The following is a 7,891-nucleotide window of genomic DNA, read 5'->3' on the forward strand; positions in this document are numbered from 1 at the left end:
GCAAACTGCTCCTCGATTTTTGTGCAAAAATCTGCCTTTCACTATGTGCTGAATCAGCTGTACAAATCTGCTCAACTGCTGCCTTGGAATGTGTGCCAAGCTGCTGTCTCCTTCTCCTTCCTGCTCAGAAATCTCTCTTGCTCTCTTGCTCTCCTTCTCCCAATCTGCTCATGAAAGAATGAATGACCTTTTCCTCCTTTTCCTCCTTTAATATAACTCCAAGTGACTTTTGGGTGATCCAAGTGACTTTTGGGTGATCTCTAAATCCAATGGCTGAAATAGATTTAGATCAATGGTTGAGATTAAATGCTCATTTAAATCTCACTTTCTATTTTTTAATTCACCCCACTTTAATAAAGACCCACTTAGTCATTTATTTCCAAAGTCACTTTTCCTTTCTAATTTTTCATTGACTTTATAAAAGTCACTTTAAAATTAGACTTAATAACTTTATCACTTAAAGTCACTTTTAAATTAGATTTAACTTTATAAAATTATAAAGTCACTTTAGGAGAAAAATTAAATTCTTTTGGACACTTTTCCCTAGGCCAAAGATCAAAGCCTAAGGGAACCACCTGTCCTCCGGTACCAAATTTCAACAGATCATGCCCGTATTCTAGCCTTCTTGGGACGATCACTCCACATCGCCCCACTTGCTACCTGGAGGTATGGATGCATATGATCCCTCTTCCCACTTGGCTCAAAATTTCCTCCTACTGGAGGTCTCTGCATGAGTGGATTCCTCCACTCTATCTCCTCTCGGCTTCCCCAGTTGTGGCTGCTCCACAACCTCCTGAAGCTACTTCACCAATCATGGCTCCTCCACAATTGTCTGAGACTTCGTCTGGCATTGCATGTTAAGAGGTAATGTACTCTCCCTCTCAACCACCAAGTCTCCATCAGTTGCCTTGCTCCTAAAGGATTTGCATGCATCTTGAACCTCAAGATCATATAGGTTCTTGACCCGTGAACCGATCTGCTTCACCTGTCTAGTGATAATGTGTCTAAGGAAAACCCTTCCCTTACTAAAGACTACATCATAGCCTCTGTCTTCCAGCATTACAATCGACACCAAATTTTTCTTCAGTTCTGGTACATACTTGACATCGGTCAAGGTAATGCGAGCTCCATGCTCCCTCTGGAAAATAATCGTGCCTACACCTGAGACACTATACTTTTCATCATTACCCATCACTATGAGTATCTAGAGATCTTTCTCCTCCAAAGTACTGAACAAACTCTTGTTGTTGGTCATGTGGAAAAAAGCTCCACTGTCAAAAAACCAACCACTTCCCACCATGGATGAAACCATGCATGCGAACAATGTGAAATCCAACTCGAACTGTGAGGCCAATGCCTCACCTTATGATCCTTCCATGGATCCCTTCTTAGATTTCCTTAGTGGACAATTTGTAGCAAAATGGCCCACCTCATGACAATGAAAGCCTCACACTTTCGATTTGTCAAACTTCTTCCCACCTTGGGAAGAACTGGATTGGGAAAGAGAATCCTTATCCTTCCCCTTCTTTTCCTTACTCACTAAGGTGCAATTTTCTTCATCCTCCATGGATGAAGAACCATCTCTAATGCTTCTTCTTATCTCCTCCTGCATCAGATCCGACCAAAGTTGTTCCTAATCTGGCAATTTCTTGCTTCCATTAATCGAGTCCTGGTAGCTATGCGAGCTCTTAAGAAGACTGAGGAGTGCAAGACTCACCATGTCATCATCAGCTATCGCGATTCCTACACTTCCAAGCTCATCCTTGCATGTGGTGAGCTTGTTCAGATACGTAGAGATCGTGTCGCCCTTTTCACACTTGATCTTCTGAAGCTTGTCTTTCAACGCCAGCTTCCTCTGATCGCTGCTATTTTGATATAGATTTTTCAATGTTTTCCACATTGAAAACGATGTCTCCTTCCCATGGAGACTCGAGACTATATGGTCTCGAACTCCCTCCAAAAGGATTCTCCTTGCTCTAGCCACACATTTCTTCCATTCAACCAATTAAGTAGCACCAGTCGGCTTGGGAACTTCTTGATCAATGAAGTCCTTTAGAACTTTATCCTCTAGTATTGCTTCCATGTGATCCTTCCAGGCTATATAATTCGAACTGCCATCCAAGGCATATTCGAGTCTTAAACCATTGAACGCCATAGGTGAAATAGAGATGTGATAAGAACTTGATTTCTATATTTAGGAATCACAAACTTCAAACTTCTCCCTTCTTGTATATTGTTTTTCCTTGATCACATTTTCTCTGATACCATGTTAAATTTCCCACTGTAGATCACCTGATAATGCAATATACTAAAGCAAAATACTTGATCTACTTCTGCAAATAATTATGCAGAAACTTAATCGAATTGAGAAAGATCAATTGAACACATATAATTGATAAGGAGAAATCAATCACACATAACGCAGAAGAAATAAATCGGGGAAAGCCTCAGCCTAAAACCCCAATCTATGCATTTTCATACAAGTGGAAATATAGTCTAGATTAAAAAAAGAATTAGCTCACAAGCTATCCTGCTCTCTCTGCAATCCCTATGTTTCTCATAGACAGTCAAAGGCCTCTCTCAAACCTTCTCCTCTGCCCTCCAAGCCTCCCATTTCTTTGCGCAAGTTTCCTTGGGGTCTAGTGCAGCCACTTGTGTGAAGTGGCCCCTTCACACACTCACCAACCTCTGATCTAACTGCGCAATCCTGAAGGAGATAAATCCTTCTCCATGGATGAGCTTCCTTTATAGGAAAAATCCATCCAACTGATAGTACATTTTCCCTCTTCTAATCTCAACTGGGTCTCTGTCTGAACTGACATGCATGAGTTATTTATCAGATAATATTTAGTTATCTAAAGTGTAGTAGTTATATGCAAGCATGCATTAACTAACTAAACTCACATTAATTTAAATAAACTGTTTAAATCAATCTAACTTGACTTGACTCAGTTAACTGAGCCAACTAATTACAACTCAAATTAGAACTCATCCTTATCTCTTTAACTGATGGATAAATTCCTCAATTAAAGGAGAAACTGTTGCATGTCATCACATAGAGTTCATGTTTGATTTTTCACAACTAATTAACTCATGGTGAATTAATTAATTTATTTTTCAAACAGTTGTTAAGTTCAAATTTTAATTTTACTTCCTATTTTAGTCCAGGTACTGACTAAAATTGGAATCCATCCCGAACTGCTAAAAATAGCAATGCTATTTTTAGCACTTCCATTTTTCATTCCCTGTTGCTCAATCCAGCACTGGTACCCAAACTGCTATTTATAGCAGTGTTATTTTTAACACTTCTATTTTTAGCATTTCTTGTTGCCATTTTCAACAGATTCTTCACTAGAGGAAGGATGGTTTGAACTGTCGCTGCCCCCTTACGGGGGTCGCGGTGGGTTCGAAATAAGATGATGTTGTTGCTGAGTAGGAAAAGGGTTGTGTAGGATTGCTGGGGTCCAACTAGCGTCCTTTTGAGCAAGAAAATATGTGCATACTTGGAGATGTGGACATTTGTGTGTCATGTGATCCTCCACACAGATTTCACAAGGGAACTTGACAGATTTTTCCTTTCCACTGTCAGATTTGGAAGCACCTTTATGTTTGGGATTGGGTTGTGTAGTGGGCTACTCTTCAGAAGGAGAGATCTTTTTCTTGTTATTCTTGTTCTTGTTGCTAGGTTTTTGTGTAGACTGCATAGAGTTGATCATCACAGTTGGAAGAGCATTCGATTGGGTAGAAGTCGTGGTATCAACAAACAACTGGCAAATGTGCCCACTAATTTGTTTTACAGTAGCCCCGAAGGTAGCATTGATGAGACTGTCAACATGCACACCAGGTTGGTCAGTAGCGGGAGTTTTGGAAGTTCAAGGGGCATTAGGGATTATGTCGTATAGTGTGCCAGACTACGAATAAATCAGATCTAATTGTTGGGCACGATGGATGGATTAGTGTTCTGTGACCACACCACTTAAGGAAATGTCCTTGGAAATTCGGGGAAGAAGAGATTTGCCAAACTAATGTGCTAACAAGTAATATGGAATGGGGGACTTGACTAGCCTCCTCCTATGTTTCTGTTCATGAGTGTGATCAGAGATGTGGATGGAGGTGTCTTAGCGCAAAGTAGTAAGAAGTTTCGTTCCAGTTTCATAGTGGATGGGAAGCTGAAAGTGCTTTAAATTTTCCATTTATAGGGTGCCAAAGGCACTAACTGATGCACGTGGTAACTCAATGTACCAATTGGAAGAATTGTTGCTAAGGGTGCGGGTGAAGAGACAAAGTCAGATATTGTCATCCCCCATGGAGTTTGATATGCACCATAGATGGTAAGTGGTGACATGTGTACCTGGATCATCCACTTGTTTCCCTTCAAACTTCGAGATGTCGACATGTATTTTGTGCGGAATTGAGGGCCAATGCAAGTTATGATAGATGGGGTCATTAGTCAATTTATACAGATCGGGGATATCGAGTGTTGCCAAAAAATGAAAAGTGTTTGGTGCCCCTAATTCTAACCAGGGTGATGAAGAATGACTTGAAGGACCCTAGGGTCATCCCATCATGTTGTTTCAAATAGGATACATAGTATTTATTGGATAATAGCCTCCTTTCTATGGTGGTACAATCATATACGATGGTGGTTCATAAGGGATATTAGGCTAGGGAATAAAATACTGGTTGCCCCAAGGATAAAAAGTTCCCCCTTGACTCAATTGAGGTTGAGGAGGGGGTGCCTAAATAGATGGAGAAGGACCTGGTTGAGGGATTCCACTAGCCATATAATTTGTCATAGGTACATGACTGACACTAGAATAATGTCCACTTGGGGGAGGTAAGTCGATCAATGATGGTCCAGGTTTTCCTATAGGTGGAGGGGGAATAGTGATGCCCCCGACTGGTATGTGCATGTTGGGAACATTGCCCCCAAGCATTTGAGCCTGGGGGTTTGAACTTAGTAAAGGGTTCCAACCAAAAGGATTACTGAAGGTATTCATGCTAACAACACTATTAGGAGTGATAGCTGAAGGTCCAGGAGCAGACACAAAAGGGGCAGAAACTAGCATGTACTAGGTTCCACTCATAGTAGGTGTAACTAGGTTGCTCGGACTTGGCATAGTCTGGATAGCAGGGTAACCAATCAGTTGTGTGTTACTAACTATTGGTGGGGGAAGTGATGGTGGACCAAAGTTGTCCACAAAATACCATGACCCATTAGTCATCGGGGGGATGTTGGATGTTGGTACTATTGAAGACATGATAGGTACAAGTGCTACCTGAATCAACACTGGTCCCAGAGGATCGGTGAGGGGAGGATTATAAGGAGGTACAACTCCTTCACTGAAAAAGTCCTCAGGTAGTATAGTGTCCTAGGAGGTGTTATGTGATTCAGTGTTAGATACTGGAGACTGATTTCCCAAAGAGGGAGAATTTGGGTCACCAAGGCTCAATTGATCCTCCAGAGTCAGCGGAGGAAGACCTTGTTGTCACCTAGTTGACAACGAGGTCCATATGTAGCCACGGTGACTGATATATTTTCTTAAAAAAATTTACAGTGATATTTTATTATAGTCTTAGTGATAACAAACCAACACTTAAAAATAAAAAATACTCTAAAATTCAATCGACAAGATGTCAGGGGATATGACTATGTTTGATAATCACCATTTACTGGAGATGAAACCCAATATCACAATGGATAAAAGAGAGAGTTGGCCAAATGTACAGTTACAATTACTCTTGAGCTTCACCTGAACCTCGTATTAAGGGACCAAGTACTCTTGTGAAGATGAGCACCCTCCCAAAAACCAAAGGAAAAGTAGGTTCATTTGTTTAGGTACCATGGAAGCCTGCCCCAGTCACCTTATGTTCATCCCTAAAAACTCCTGGACACTAAGGTTACCTCAAATCATAGACACTACAGGGGGGACAGGGTTGTAGATAGTACATTGTGTGGGCAGGATACCTGAGTACCCGAATCAACTCCAATAACCTCGAAGGGATCCCCGATACATAGAATACCTAATGGATATGTAATCAAAGGCAAACTACCTTCTCTCACATTCCAATGTTGCCTCGCATTTAATTCCTTTCTGAGGGGATCAGTTCCAGATGATATGAGTGCAGCAGGATTTTACTCTCTTTAACGACACTAGTCTCAGTTTTGTGATCTTGGGAAGTTTACTCACCACTGCCTAGCCCAAGATCCTAGCCTAGACTAATATGTGTGTATGCTCAAAAATATTTGATGATTTCTTTTATTACGAGATTGATTTTAAAGTTACTTTATTAATGTCTTCGGAAGGGGTGTTGACATATGGAGTTTTATGAGACTTTGACCCAAACCATGCAGAAAATATGTTTTTCAATTTCAATTCGATGAATAAGTTATTTCTACAAGGAGAGAGTTATCTATACATCAATTCAGCACCATGCATCCAATGCAGTAAACACATGCACAACTTGCAGACATGCAATGCTCTCTAACAATTAACCCAATATACATATGCAGAATCAAACCAACTAAAATAGAAAAAATAAAAAATTAATCATTTTTTTCATTTTCTTTTCTTGAAAAAGAAATGCACTTAAGCTATTTTCCTAAACGAAAAATGATTAGAAAAAATAGGCAACCAAATACAATTCATAGTTGAATATCCCTAAGACAAACTATAAGCAGCTTCCCAACCCAGGAATTCATAGAATAGGTTGATTATCAAGATATTGGTTGGCTAACACTCCTCATAAGAAGGTACAGAGCGTTAATGGAAGGAATAATGCTTTGTGCACAAGCCTGGGGGGTGTTATAATTCACTGGTTTTCACATGCAGGGTGCATTACAGAAGTAGAGGCTGTAAAAAGAGTCATTCAAGGTCTGATCAAAGGCTATGCACAACTGGGTAGATTGTGAAGCATCCTAAGTGGTCAGAATGGGAACCAAGAAGAATAGGGAGGCATGGAAAGAAAGAGAGATCAGGGAACTTGGAAGGTAAAAACCAAGAACTAACTATAGTCCCCAGTGGAGTTGCCAATTCTGCTATAGGGATTAATGCAATGGTGGTTGTGGATGAAATACCCTCTCAGATCTTCCTGGGATCCAAGGAAGATTGTTTTATTTTAGCTGCAACTTGTTATCACTAAAAAGTCTGTTGTCAAAATTTTTTAGCATATCTAAAAGACAAGGTGTTTTCGCAGCGCATAAACTTGTTAACAGTTTCGCAGCGCCATATGTTTTAGTGATTTCGTAGCGAAAACACTGACCTTACAATGGCTGCGCTGCGAAATTAGGAAATGACAGATATTTAAGGGAAGGACTGCGCACCCTTGAATGCAGTACGAGCCTCGGCCTGTTGCATCTGATGTATCTTAGCTTGAGAACACCATCATACTGTTATTGAAGTTGGAGCCCGAGTTAAATCTAGTTTGGCATTATTTTATGATTCAGAACCATAGAATTCGTGGCCTCTTGGAAGGCTGCACATTTGATGAGAAGGTTATTATGACTGAGTAGAACAAGGTAAATGCGGTGAGAATATTGCCTATGATGATCTGGGGTTCAAGTTTGATAGCGTTCCACTGTCAGATGCTGCGGTGTGTTTTAATTGGGATTCAAACTTGTGGCAAATAGCTGATAAATCCTACCCTACACCCATTACAGCAGGCCTTTTTGTAATGATTGTTTTAAAGAATGTACATAATTTTATCACATTATAGCAGCAAAAAGAAATGATGCCTATTTGTTAAAATTGGTATCTTCTATGAGGTTGATGGTCCATCTACTACCTCTTTGTTTGTAGTGGTTTGGTCACTCGAGGATAATTGTCCAGATTCTTTCATTTCATCTTAGTGGCTTCTAGCCATCGAGTTCAATCCTTGAGGTTTTACAAAG

Source organism: Pinus tabuliformis, chromosome 9, assembly GCF_031772625.1.
Source record: "Pinus tabuliformis cultivar Carrire ecotype Pingquan chromosome 9, CPIR1, whole genome shotgun sequence".
Classification (NCBI taxonomy): domain Eukaryota; kingdom Viridiplantae; phylum Streptophyta; class Pinopsida; order Pinales; family Pinaceae; genus Pinus; species Pinus tabuliformis.